Here is a 15,494-nt window from a genome sequence, read left to right as displayed (position 1 = left end):
TCAGCCGACAGTGGGCTTCAGGCAACTGTCAGCTGAAAATGGATCACAGGTGCAGAACGAATTGCAGTCCTGTAAAATGAGCTTTGGCTGCACGTCTCCTTTAAAGGTGTCCCCCAGGCACATTATTTAAAGGAATTTTTCTTTTATAAATTTGCCTCAACATATTACTAAAATTGCTGTTCTTTGCCAAATTGAATTTTTAAAAACTTTTCTTTTTGCTTTGGTACATGTTACCCCGGGCAGTGTCCAGTCATTTGATTTGCTTGACAACCCCTTTTAGCATAGAAAATGCCCATTATTGTTTTTTAACATAAAACTCCCATTGACGTCAACGGGGTTCGGATTTAGTACCCTAACTTTAGCAATGTTCACCAAACTTGCCTCTAACAGAACCCATGTATGTTTGGCTCATCCCTAACATCAAGTTGGGCAGCCTTGAGTAAAGATGAGAACTGTGCCATATACTGTATCAGACCCACAGCCCATAATGGAAGAATAAAATTCCATGATGTCCAATGATAGGAATAGTCCTGCAAAACTCTAAAGATTGTTCAGTTATGATTCTGAAATACAACACAAGTCATACTCAGGTGATTGTCCCAGTGATGGAGCTAGATGCAGGGTTGGACTGGCCATCGGGACTACCGGGAGTTTCCCGGTGGGCCGATGGCTCAGTGGGCCAGTTGTCACTCAGGGGCGTCGGGAGGGGGTGGCTAAAGCCCCGAATGGGTCCCCAAAAAGCCCGGAGTCCGCCCTGAGTGTAAACATCCAGACCAGTGATGATTGGTGGGCAAGCGGGGGCGTGCGGCCGCAGTGAGAGTGGAGCTGTCAAAACGATGTCGGGGATGGGCGGGGCCAATATGCGGGGGCACCCCCATCATCAGTGCTTAGATGTGACAGCTCCACTCTCACTGCAGCAGCAAGCCCGATACCAATGTGCGGGGCCCCTTTCCTCCAGTACATTTGCAAACACTGCCTGTATACACTCTGACAGTTAGAATGTATACAGGCAGTGTTTGCTATGTACTGGACGAAGGGGGCCCCGCACATCGGTATCGGGTCATGCGGCTGCAGAGTCTGACTGCTGGCTGGGGAGGAAGGTGGTGGCCGCACCCGTTGCCACTACTGCAAGTGCAGTGCAGGCTGCAGAGTATTGCTGCTGGAGGGGGTGCATGGCGGGTGGAGTGCACTGTGCAGGGTGACAACAGTGAACCTGTTGAACATCCTGCCTGTGTGTCCTCTCAGACCTCTTCTCTCCCGTGTAACTCCTCCTCCTTCCCCATACAATAGAAGACAGACTGTCCGAGCAGAAGTTGCTGTTAAAAAGTTAAAAAGCCTGTGATTGGTTGCTAGGGGCAGTCCTAGCAACCAATCGTCTGTCTGTAACATTGAAAGTTGAACAGCTCCCGCCTTCTGCTTGGACGCTTCGCATCCTCTGAGTGTCTTCTCCCTGCTGTGTAAGGTAAGGGAGGGGGCACTGACATAAAGGGAGCTGTGTTTTGTTGCAAAGGATACCAAAAAGAAGAGGACTGTGTAAGGAGGGGGGGGGTCAGTGTTTGTGTAAGGAGGGGGGGGTCAGTGTTTGTGTAAGGAGGGGGGGTCAGTGTTTGTGTAAGGAGGGGGGTCAGTGTTTGTGTGAGGAGGGGGGGGACAGTGTTTGTGTGAGGGGGGGGGGGTCAGTGTTTGTGTAAGGAGGGGGGGATAGTGTTTGTGTAAGGAGGGGGGGTCAGTGTTTGTGTAAGGAGGGGGGGTCAGTGTTTGTGTAAGGAGGGGGGGACAGTGTTTGTGTAAGGAGGGGGGGGGTCAGTGTTTGTGTAAGGAGGGGGGGTCAGTGTTTGTGTAAGGAGGGGGGGAACAGTGTTTGTGTAAGGAGGGGGGGACAGTGTTTGTGTAAGGAGGGGGGGACAGTGTTTGTGTAAGGAGGGGGGGCAGTGTTTGTGTAAGGAGGGGGGGACAGTGTTTGTGTAAGGAGGGGGGGACAGTGTTTGTGTAAGGAGGGGGGGACAGTGTTTGTGTAAGGAGGGGGGGGGCAGTGTTTGTGTAGGGAGGGGGGGGACAGTGTTTGTGTAAGGAGGGGGGGGACAGTGTTTGTGTAAGGAGGGGGGGGACAGTGTTTGTGTAAGGAGGGGGAGGGACAGTGTTTGTGTAAGGAGGGGGGGACAGTGTTTGTGTAAGGAGGGGGGGCAGTGTTTGTGTAAGGAGGGGGGGGGCAGTGTTTGTGTAAGGAGGGGGGGGACAGTGTTTGTGTAAGGAGGGGGGGGGACAGTGTTTGTGTAAGGAGGGGGGGGACAGTGTTTGTGTAAGGAGGGGGGGGACAGTGTTTGTGTAAGGAGGGGGGCAGTGTTTGTGTAAGGAGGGGGGGGCAGTGTTTGTGTAAGGAGGGGGGGGGACAGTGTTTGTGTAAGGAGGGGGGGGGGGACAGTGGTTGTGTAAGGAGGGGGGGGGGACAGTGTTTGTGTAAGGAGGGGGGGACAGTGTTTGTGTAAGGAGGGGGGGACAGTGTTTGTTTCAGGAGGGGGGTCAGTGTATGTGTCTGATTTTTTTTTTAATATGCAGCGGGGGGGGGGGGGTAAATGCACTGCCGCTGGTCATAGTAACTGATTTATTAGACCCTTTCACACTGAGCCGCCCATAGCGTCGCTATTTTTACCGCCGACAATTGCGTATAGTTTGTGTGTGTGTGTGCAAAAATTAAGTGGGCCGGTCTGGATGAAGTCCAGGGCAAAATTTTTGTCCCAGTCCACCCCTGCATTTATCACTACCCAGAGGAATTAATGGGGAAACAGCCAAAATCATGTTGAAACCAGATGCAAAAGTACAATGTTTTTTTTTTTTATCAGTATAGAGGTGTTTAGCAGAAAGAAAACATGGAAAAAATGAAACTTTAAAAAGTAACTTTTCCTGTGAGTATGGTAGCTTTTTGCCAAAAAACAGAAACGGAACATTGTTATAGCATTACAAGCATCCAGCTCAGGACTCCTAAACCACCCATTGGATGTGATGAATATTTGCCAAGTGTACATTAATGTAATAAAACTTTTAGTGCAGGCTCATGAAATGTAGCGTTATTAGTCCATGAAGCAGCTGCTTGAAGATATAGCTACAATAGGAAAACTGAAACAGGTTCTCATATCTTTACACAGCAGTTTATACATCCACTTGTATAGCAGTTTATGTAGATCAAAACTTTCATGAGTAATCTTTGTACCTTCTGCATAATGCTACAAAATTGTCTTAACTCTTTTGCCAAACTATCTGAGTTATTCTACATACTGTATATACCAAAAGGCCTATACTATGAATGGCCTTCCATGGGGAGCTGCTCGTATTAAATAAATGTCTCTTTATTCATAGGAATATAAGGGATAACATGGTGCTTAGAATGAATGTGTCATACTATACACCTGTTATGGTCTCCATAGACATAAGATATTCCCAATCTCAATGGGAAGCAGCAGCTTGCAGAAAGTACCTCTGGCTGCGGGCTCTTGGAGGAAGAAGTGGTTGTCCATTTTTTTATTTGTTTTTACTGGCATTATACTGGTAGCAGAATTATCTGACTACACTCCCCTTCCTATCCCATAAGCATAAAAGTGAATGATTTTGCATATGTATGGATGAATTGTTTAAAAACAGAAAGATCTTTCAATGGTAAAGTATATCCACATGTTAGTAGTACACTGTCTAGTGCATTGTCTTTCAACCTTTTCTCAAGGCACCTATGCACAATTCCAGGGCACACTAGTCGGAGTGCTCATTCACACCAGGAGTGTCCAAGCATGTTTTTTTTTTTGCATGTTTACACGCGTCACATTTTTTAATGGGCACGAACGTATCCAAATTTGTTAGATGCGTGGGGATGTCATTAAGAAATAATGGCAACCACATGCGTCTGCAAAAGGCAGCGCGTTTTTGTGTGGTACGGGAAAACGTGCAATTTTGCATGTGTTACCTCACTGCAGCTGGTGTGAATATGCCCTAAAATGTAGTCTGTGAGGCAAAGTTCAGTGATCTTAGGTTGTAACGCCTCCAAATTCCCTCTTCTAGCACAAATCCCCCCTCATAGCACAACCCCCCTCCAAATTTCTCCTCCTAGCACAAGCCCTATCAAATCCCCCCTCCTAAGAAAAATCCCCCAACAATTCCCCCCTCCTAGCAAACCCCCACATTCCCTCCTAATTTCCTCCTCCTAGTACAAACCCCCCAAATTCCTCCTCCTAGCACAACCCCCCCAAAATCCCTCCTCCTAACACAACCCCCCTCCCATCAACAAAAAACCTCCCTGTTTCCAAATCCCCACTCCAACCACAAACCCCACTCCAACCCCCCCATCCCCTCTCCCAGCACAATCCTCTCAAATCCCCCCTCCTAGGAAAAATCCCCCTCCCAGCAACAGAAAACATCCCTGTTCCCAAATCCCTAACACAAACCCCACTTCAACCACCGCCCCATCCCCTCTCCCAGCACAATCCTCTGAAAGCCCTTCCCCAAAATCCCCCCTCCTAGCAAAAATGTGTGCTGCGCTTGACTCCCATGCAGTGTGGGCTGTGCTCTCTTTGAACTTGGAGAGTTGGACGACACGGGAGTTAACACACACTGCCCACACACTGCACGGGAGTTAACACAGAGTAGCGCTCAGATCAGGATGTGTCCGCGGCACCCCTGAGGACTCTTTGCGGCACCCCAGGGTTCCTGCAGCACTTCAGTTGAAAAGTCTAGTGTATATAAATAGCTTTAGAGACCAAAGAATTTGATTTTTATTTATAGGTGGCAAATTTATGTATTACCAAAATCTATATGTATCTATGCATTTGAGAATAGCATTGATAATACATTTTTATCAGAATAATACACTCAAGACTATCTAGCTTGCTCTTGCCCGACTTCAGTGAGCCATGTCTGTACAGTTTTTGGAAGGTAAGCCTATAACTCTAAAAATGCATTTTCAGACAACCACACAGTAAATGGCATAATTTTACGTGCATAACTTCACGGTCTAGGGAAAGGTAACATGCGCTTAGGCAGTTTAGAAATTATACATTGATGCCACTTAGGAGGTGCTCCCCAGTGTTACAGTACTGTAGGCACAAACAAAATCATGGATATTTTGAACAAGTGCTAAATATGCCATTTGGCTGTGAAATGCCATAACATGTTTCCTGAAGAGCCTGGCTTTCTTGGTGCACAATTCAATTTGGATTGCTGTCCTTACAATAAATGAATGGGATAAGAGATAGAGTTTTTTTTCTAGGGGGGCAGCAGCCTATTCCTCCCCACCCTGTAGCGCGTATTACATTTACCGAATAAATGAATGGAATTTACTGTATATACATGCAAACTTGTGAAATCTAACCATTTGTGGTTTTCTAAGGTGAAAACTGCCAGCTGTTAATAAAAAGAAAAAAAAATGCTCGTATGTGCTTACCATATTAATTGTGGGTATTGATTAAAATAATGTAAAAAGTGTATGAAAAAGTGTGTAATTCATAACATGCAAAAATTCCTAATGTTGGATTAAAAAAGTACTGTTGCGCAAGGGATACTAAAAGTGAAAATTACAACTGCTGACTAGAACCAAAATCAACCTTATTTCAACCAGTTCGCAGAGTTGTTACTTTATACTTCTAAGACAGTGACACAAAAAAACAATGACAACTGTATTTCTAAGTTGACAGTGTTGCATAGCAGCCCCTGGAGATAAAATTGCAAAAAAGCCACGGGTGCCAATAATGCTGAACAAAGGAGGAGGAGAGAGAGCTAGGCTGTAGGCAAAAGAGATACGGGTAGGTTCTTAACTTTTAGAAGATAAGGAGAGAGGCACCAAATGTATGTTTTATATTGGGTGTATTGTAATTGAATAGTTCGCTGTAACTTCTGTTCCAAAAAAAATCTAATTATATCCGCAACAGTGATAACTCAAGATGATAGGCAGCTACAAAATATTACCTTGGCAGGAACATTTTTATGTTTTGGCTTTCTATAGTATGTATAGCATTGGGTTTTAAGAAGGAAACCACCTCTTAGTGGATTCCCAAATGGTGAGCATTCTCTCAACAAGCCTAGTGGTATTTCTGTTAGGGCATTGCTGTATTTAGTGTCTAAAGTGGTAAAACAAAAAACCACAAATTTACAAACCCTCTTCAAAAAGGAACATTTCTAAAACACTCTCAGGTGGAGTCCAGGATTCTTTGGGGTGTTTCTAGTCTGCATAAAGAAATATTTTAAAAAGCGAGTGTAGTGTACACACACACACACACACACACTTACACTGCAGCTGTAATGCCGTGTACACACAATCGGATCGTCTGATGAAAACGGTATGATGGACCGTTTTCATCAGACGAACCGATCGTGTGTGGGCACCATCAGTTTTTTTCCCTTCGGTGAAACAACTTAGAACCTGTTTTAAAATTATCTGATGGTTAAAAAAACGATAGAAAAAACGATCGTCTGTGGGGAAATCCATCGGTTAAAAATCAACGCATGCTCAGAATCAAGTCGACGCATGCTCGGAAGCATTGAACTTCATTTTTCTCAGAACGTCGTTGTGTTTTACGTCACTGCGTTCTGACATGATTGTTTTTTTAACTGATAGTGTGTAGGCAAGACTGATGAAAGTCAGCTTCATCGGATATCTGATGAAAAAATCCATCAGACCGTTTTCATCGGATGAACCGATCGTGTGTACAGGGCATTAGAGTTTTAAAAGATCTAAGGCTTTGAAGAGAAGAAGATGCAGGGTAGTACACTGCATAAATAACAACATTTGTAAATCTGAAGACTGCAGTGTCCCAAAAACAGTCTCTTCAGAAACAGACTGTTGGGAATCTGAATCTAAGTTTGATAATTTTATTTGGTTTCTTAACATAGTGTAAGAAATAAATTGTTACAGCAAACAAAGAATGATATACTTAAATACAATAGATATATAAAGGTATCCCTAAGGCCCCGTACAGATGACTGAACATGTTCGATGGACAGGCTTCCAGCGGACATGTTTCTTAGCATGCTAAGAAACATTCGTCCGCTGGAAAACTGTGCGAAAAATTGTCCGGTCGGCCGTACACACGACCGAACATGTCTGCTGAAACTGGTCCGCGGACCAGTTTCAGCAGACATGTTCGGTCGTGTGTACGAGGCCTAATAGAAAGGAAGTAGGGACATATCAAATAAATAAGATAAAAAACAATTAATAAAGACATATAATTTATATTTAACAATTAATACTAATGTTATAATACGAAATATTGTAAGGAATCATTAAAAAAAAAGAGAAGTATTTTAAGGATGTACACATTAAAATAAATATGTAGAAAGAAAAAAAAGAAAAAAAAAGTAATGTTGGAAAGATAAGGTCATTTAGGCGTAAAAATTATAAACTGTTAGCATGTAAATCTGAATCTAAACCAGAGATGGTGACCATGTACTCCTGATCCCTTCACTTTTTTTATATGACACTCCTGGCCACAACTTAATTCTGACCCCTCTACTCTGTACATTATGTACTCCTAACCCGGCACTTTGTAACGTTGCATGCACTTGACCCCTGCACTCTGCATATAACAGTCAATACTTTATTTACTCTTAACCCTGCATTCTGTACATAACACACTCTGCACTCTGCGTCTGGACTGTGTGTTACTTTTGCTCTTTAACACTAAGGAAAAGTAAGAGCAAACTTGAATTTGGGTGTGGGGCTGAATCTCTAAAACCAATTCTTCCCAAAGGGCATGGACAGCTGGGCACTGGCATGGGGATACATGTACTAATGCAAACAAAAATTATACTACTATACAGAAGAGAGAGGGTCCTTCCTTTATGTGTCTTTGGTAAACTGTAAGTGGCGTAGCAGAACAGTATGATTTTTAGAGACACTCTATTCTGACACAGCATATTTTGCATATGTAATAGAATTTATTTTTTATCTTTACTTTGGTGGGCTTAAATACAGCAGTAGCAACAAAAGCACCCCATCATTTTAGACAATAGCCACACATATTTTTCATTGCTGGAGCAATGGAATAGGCCTTTAACTCGAAAACACAGCATGATTTTCTCTGTGGCAAGCATTTAAAACATGATTTGGAATCATTATGTGTGGCACCTTTACTGTGTGGAAGCACATGAATAGGGCAGAAGGGGCAGCAGGAACTGGTAATGACGACAGGCCAGCAGAGGTTGCAGGAGCTGGTAATGGTAGCAGGCCAGTAGAAGTGGTGGGAGCCAGGCCCGTCGGAACAAAACAGGCAAAACAAGCAACTGCTTGGGGCCCCGAGTTGGCCTGGGGCCCCAGCAGGGCTGCAGCCTGTAGCGTGGCAAGCTCCTCTTCCTAGTTCCTCCTGCAGTCCGGCCAGGTACCGTAACCGCGTGGTACAGGAGATTCAGTTTTCTGTTCCTGGCCGGACTGACAGGAAGTACACACACTCAGTGCTCACTTCCTTCCAGTCCGGCCAGGAACAGCAAACTGAATCTCCTGCTGTGTGGTATGCGGTAGGGTGGGGGGGGTAAAAAGAACATGGGGGGAGTAAGGGGGGGAGGCAGTCAGAAGTACTACCAGTTCAGCGGCCGGCAGTAGTGCACCCCCCCCCCCCTACGCTCGCGTCTGTGCAGTAATGACACCGCGGGGCACAGTTGATTGCCGAATATCAAATTCATACATATTTTCATTTTAATCTTGGGTGGAAAATCTGTGAGTATTGAGTGAATAAACCCTTTAAAGTTAATGCCTGGGCAAAATAAAAATACAACATAAACTGTACATCTCTGCAATACCTGCTTGTCCCCCCTGTTTTAGCCCTTTAATAATGATGCAAGTGCAAAAGAATAATTTGTGATTCTGCCAGAAATGCCCTTCCACAGCAACAACCCCCCCCCTGCCCGCGCGCTTCTTAATTCGAAGCTCAGCAACACCCCGTCCCCCGCTTCTTGCTTGGGGCCCCCAAATTCCTTCAAACGGCCCTGGTGGGAGCTAGTAATGATAGAATCTGTCAGGGACGTACTGTTCGCTCCCCTCGGCACGCGCCTACGCGCATGCGCCAACCACGGACCTTGCACACAGCTATGCAGCCGTTGCGCGCTTCTAGACGCATCTTTTGGCGCCCAGCAAGCCTATAAAAGACACTGTGGTGATGCTGCACCTCGCGGCTTGATCTGCATCTGTTCCCTGAGCTCCTGTTGCTGTTTGAAAGCATTCTGTTCCAAGTGTATGACCCGGCTTCCTGACTCTGCTTCCTGCTCCAATCCTGACTCCGGCTTGTTGACCTTGCTCTGTTCCCTGCTTGAATACCCGTTGCCAAGACCCGGCCTGGACTGACTACTCTTCTGCCTATTGCTTCTGCTATGACTCCAAGTGTATGACCCGGCCTGCCTGACTCCGCCCACCTGCACCTGCTGTGCTGCTAACCTGCATCCACGCCTCTGCTAACCTGCATCCACGCCTCTGCTAACCTGCATCCACGCCTCTGCTAACCTGCATCCTCGGCTCTGCTGACCTGCATCCACGCTCTGCTGACCTGCATCTACTAAGTCTGCAAACCTGCATCATCTGCTTCCTGTCTCTCGGTTCCCATCTCACCAGCAGCAACAACCAGAACAGGCACCTGTACCCCACCGCGCTCCTACCACCACTGTCCCCATTCCAGTGGTCTCCGAGCCGGGGTTGTACGGGAGGTCTCCCTCCACGCGTCAGGCTCACACCCAGATACGTAACAGAATCCAAGCACAGGTGGCAGGAGCTGGTAATGGTGGCAGGCCATGAGAGGTGGTAGAAGCTTATAATAATGGTAATTCACCATGGATGGCAGGAGATGGTAAGGGTGTCAGACCAGGACCGGTCAAAGGAGATGTGGCAGTCCCGCATCCCCTGATGAAGTCACATGACTGTGACGAACACGTGCGGGAACACGAGGCACCTGAAGTAACGTTGGTCGAGCTTGCTGCTTGTTTTTATTGTGCCTGTTTGATACTTCTTATTGTGAGTACCTTGTTTTTAATATTGTCAAATACCCAATAAATGTTTGGAAATACTACACTATCGTGCATCCCTCTTTCCCCATGCCCCACTGTGAGGCTTACTTGATGTAGACACATCAGGGACACAAAGGGGCACTCTGATTCCAGATAGGAGACACATACCAGTGGAGCCAGAGACGCCAGACTGGGGACATACCAGGAGATAGAAAGATATACCCACACGCTGTTGCCTTGCAGCGGTAAGGTAAGGGGATATCCACAGATACGTTGCATGGATCTATAGCAACCACCTACCAGTAGCACTCCAAGCCAGAGAGTGACTACCAGCACCAGCACTTGCACTTTGATCACTGTTACCACACAGTCACCTATTCAGCCTGCACCTTATGGACATTATTCTCAATACAGGCATACACCGCTTTACGGACACTCACTTTACGTACACTCGCGAGTACGGACATGCCGGCGAGTGTACGTAAAGTGTCTCACAAGTACAAATACAGGGAGTGCAGAATTATTAGGCAAGTTGTATTTTTGAGGATTAATTTTATTATTGAACAACAACCATGTTCTCAATGAACCCAAAAAACTCATTAATATCAAAGCTGAATATTTTTGGAAGTAGTTTTTAGTTTGTTTTTAGTTTTAGCTATTTTAGGGGGATATCTGTGTGTGCAGGTGACTTTTACTGTGCATAATTATTAGGCAACTTAACAAAAAAAAATATATACCCATTTCAATTATTTATTTTTACCAGTGAAACCAATATAACCTCTCAACATTCACAAATATACATTTCTGACATTCAAAAACAAAACAAAAACAAAGCAGTGACCAATATAGCCACCTTTCTTTGCAAGGACACTCAAAAGCCTGCCATCCATGGATTCTGTCAGTGTTTTGATCTGTTCACCATCAACATTGCGTGCAGCAGCAACCACAGCCTCCCAGACACTGTTCAGAGAGGTGTACTGTTTTCCCTCCTTGTAAATCTCACATTTGATGATGGACCACAGGTTCTCAATGGGGTTCAGATCAGGTGAACAAGGAGGCCATGTCATTAGTTTTTCTTCTTTTATACCCTTTCTTGCCAGCCACGCTGTGGAGTACTTGGACGCGTGTGATGGAGCATTGTCCTGCATGAAAATCATGTTTTTCTTGAAGAAGGTGTCTTCCAGAAACTGGCAGTAGGACTGGGAGTTGAGCTTGACTCCATCCTCAACCCGAAAAGGCCCCACAAGCTCATCTTTGATGATACCAGCCCAAACCAGTACTCCACCTCCACCTTGCTGGCGTCTGAGTCGGACTGGAGCTCTCTGCCCTTTACCAATCCAGCCACGGGCCCATCCATCTGGCCCATCAAGACTCACTCTCATTTCATCAGTCCATAAAACCTTAGAAAAATCAGTCTTAAGATATTTCTTGGCCCAGTCTTGACGTTTCAGCTTGTGTGTCTTGTTCAGTGGTGGTCATCTTTCAGCCTTTCTTACCTTGGCCATGTCTCTGAGTATTGCACACCTTGTGCTTTTGGGCACTCCAGTGATGTTGCAGCTCTGAAATATGGCCAAACTGGTGGCAAGTGGCATCTTGGCAGCTGCACGCTTGACTTTTCTCAGTTCATGGGCAGTTATTTTGCGCCTTGGTTTTTCCACACGCTTCTTGCGACCCTGTTGACTATTTTGAATGAAACGCTTGATTGTTCGATGATCACGCTTCAGAAGCTTTGCAATTTTAAGAGTGCTGCATCCCTCTGCAAGATATCTCACTATTTTTGACTTTTCTGAGCCTGTCAAGTCCTTCTTTTGACCCATTTTGCCAAAGGAAAGGAAGTTGACTAATAATTATGCACACCTGATATAGGGTGTTGATGTCATTAGACCACACACCTTCTCATTACAGAGATGCACATCACCTAATATGCTTAATTGGTAGTAGGCTTTTGAGCCTACACAGCTTGGAGTAAGACAACATGCATAAAGAGGATGATGTGGTCAAAATACTCATTTGCCTAATAATTCTGCACTCCCTGTATTCCCGCGCCGTGCACCCGCATTAGACGGAACTGAAGTTCTGAGCACTTAGCCTGCCCAGTTCCAGTGTGCTCTTTCTGTATCCTGGCTGCCTCCCCACCTCCGGTGACATCACATCCCCTCAGGCTTCCCTGTCAGCCACAGAATGCCATCCAGCCTCTCAATAGCAATGTCCTTTGTGCACACCGCGATGTCCGGGGGATGGATTGGAGCGGCCCCCCTTGCATCAGATGAGCTTATTTACATGTGAGTGTACCCCAGATGCCCCCACTAAAGCCCCTGGCACCCCCACTACAGCCTAGAAGTGAAAAAAGGCATTGCTTCACTTTAAGTACATTTTCGTTTTACATCAATGCTCTGGTCCCGTTGTGTACTTAAAAGTGGGGTATGCCTGTACTTGTTTACGCATTATTTATTGTACCTTTTAAGTGTGCCAGTTGAGCAAGCGCTACACGCTTATTATAATTGTTTACAGTCATTTTATTTTTCAAGTGCACTTTTACTATCATTTTATTTCCTTTCACTATTTTTGGACACTTCATTTGCATTGTAGTTCACTGCAGCATTTCCGCAGCATTGCAGCTTATAATCTATGTTGATTTTATGCATATTGGCTCTTGTTAAGTGTACCTGTCACAAGCACTTTTGCACTTTATCTCACATTTGATGTACAGCGCAGTACTACCTTTACGTTTTAGTCCTGCAGAGGGGGCAGGAGAATGTAATACTGGCAGGCAAGTAGAGGTGGCAGAAGCTGGTAATTTTGGCAGCAGATCAGGAGAGCTGAAAGGGGCAGGCAATGGTGGCAATTCAGCATAAATGGCAGGTTCTAGCAATAGTTGCAGGCAAGAAGATGTAGCAGCATCTGGTAATGGAGGAAGGCCAATAGAACCCCCAGTAGCTGGTAACAATGGCAGATTAAGAGCTGGCAATGATTTCAGACTAGAGGTGGCAGGAGCTTGTAATGAAGACGTTGGTAGACCAGGAGAGGTTTCAGGAGCTGGTAAAGGTGGGAGTTTATAATCAGTGGCAGGAGTTGGTAATGGAGGCGGCCAATCAAAGGCAATAGCTGATAACAGTGGCAACATCAGGCCAGTAGAGGTGGCAGGAGTCACTAAAAGTGAAGGGGCAAACACCTGGTAGCAGATCACATGCCCAGCCACCTTTGCCTTATCATGTGCAGTCTAAATAAATGTGGTAGTATGCTGCCATATTGGCATCAAGAAAAATGTATATCCCCTGGAATATTCAGGATTGCATGGACTTGTGGGAGGAGGATGTAATGGAGTCCATTGCTGCATCTGAGTATGGTTAGTAAAGTATATAAACTGGAGGGTCTGCTGGTTGCTATAATAATTAGGTACGTTATACTTCTATTACCTCACCCCATTTCTCAAAGGGATATTTGTCTCAAAGAGATATGTATCCCAAAGGGATATATATTTTGATATGTATTGTCCCAAATAATTCTAGTTTATGTGTTATTTCTTAATTAGAACTTGAAGGACTATATTATCATGGCTGCTGTGTTCGTGTTCTGGTGATGCTTTGGATCTGTTGGGGCTGCAGGGGATCCACCCCGCTCTTGTGTTTTTTTCTGATGCAGGAGGTGCATCTGTGCTGCCCTTTGTGGTTCACCGTTCCCACCATGAGTCTATTTAATGATGTAATTGGGTATGTCTCTTTTGCACTGTGACTGCTAGATTTTCGCTACCCCCTTCTTTTGTACAGAAATGCTGAAATGTATGTGTGTATGATGTTTTTGTTAAAATGATTTTATGTATTTATATTGTACAGTGTAATCCCGTCCAGATACTAGCCCCTGACGAAGGGACGGACAGCGTCCCGAAACGCGTTGGGCGTTCTGGAACACTCCTTGGGATTCTTCTTACACCATCGCATCCTTCATGATTTTAATGTTGTAGTTTTGTAAATTCGTTAATAAAATTATTATTTATATACTCTTTGGTGTTGCCCTTAAAGTCCCATCTTGTTTTTTTTCCTCTTATGGTTAGTAAAGGAGCACTCTGCTACAGTGCCTTTGGTATAGTTTGGGCTACCCTGTTTTCTGTGCACAGTGTAAGTAAACGTCTAAAGCATTCAAATGTTTTGAGAAAAATTTCCTAAAAACCTAACATATAAAAATATCATCAAGCTTTCATTCCCATCTTGTGTATCGCTACCCCCGAAGGAGCCGCTGGTTGAATTTGGGGATCGGCCTATTAAGTTACCCTGGCGTTGTCTAGGGGTGTAATTGTAGAAACAAACAGTGAGCAAAGGTCCAGGCAGTGAATAAAGGTTTTTTCCAATGCTTTATTTTCCAGGCCAACACGGCCAACATCAACATCAATTGGGAAGGACAAAGTTGATGAATAGAGAGAGAGGAAGAACCTTGCAGTATCAGGCCTGGATATTAAATAGAGCAGTCAGTACTGCTCTGCGTAGTACCAATTTGTAACTCGTCGCCACTCCAACTGAGTGGGTAAAGTGCCCCCGGACAGACCCTTTTTTACAGGCCTAGCAGCCGAGATGTCACTTAGGATTTCTGGGAGGAAGGGGCCTCTCTCACAGACGCGGCTTGGGCCTCTGCCACAGGCCAATTACAATAACCGAGCTAGATAGATAGATGGAGCGAATCCTCCCAGTAGATTTCTGCATCAGTTTTCCGACAGCAAACATACCTGTAAGTACTCTGGTCACCGGATCCCCAATTGGTTGTTCAGGCTCTGTTGGACGACCTGCCTCTGGGTCCTCCTCAAACCGACTCCCCAATCGAACGCCACCCAGCCTGGGATCCTTTCAATAGAACCAGGAACCCAGCCGGTCACTGGGGTCCCCTTGTACCTCCGGATGAGGTCCCAAGTAGTCTGCAATTATGGCCAGGTGGGCCACACCGGCGGGGTCCATGGATGCGCGCACCCTGAAGGTGGATGCCGCACCTGGAACGGGGACCCCGCGAAGATTTTAGAACACATGACACCTGTCACAGATATACTCCTCTCCAGCACGCCCCGCGAGGGAAAAACTCCTCTGATTGGCTGCTGGAGAAACTTACTCTGCCAGAACCCCTCTGGCGCCAACTGCTGGCCAGGGATGACATTGCATCCCTGGACCACAGACTGACCCAGTGGACATTTATGGAATGACAGAAGTCCCAAAATTTAAACAAACAGTGAATGGGAGCAAGGTAACTCTCCCATTCCCCACTAACTTTAGCGTAGTGCCCATACTGAAAGTAAGGGGGCGCTACACACAAAAGAGAAATTCCCATGGGATGGAGTCTTTTCTACTTATAACTACATAAAACAAATACATTTTACTTTCACAGACTAATTCACACTAAGGTTTCATTTTCAATTACATCACTTTTTCACAAAATGAGATCATCTAATTATCTAGTAAAATATATGAATTTGTGTAAAAGCATCCAATTCACAATAGAAAATTAAATCAGTGCAATTATTTTAGCATTATTATAGCAGCATTTTACAG

Source organism: Rana temporaria, chromosome 1 (assembly GCF_905171775.1).
Source record: "Rana temporaria chromosome 1, aRanTem1.1, whole genome shotgun sequence".
NCBI classification, from domain to species: Eukaryota; Metazoa; Chordata; class Amphibia; order Anura; family Ranidae; genus Rana; species Rana temporaria.
Note: the sequence above shows the minus strand (reverse complement) of the source record.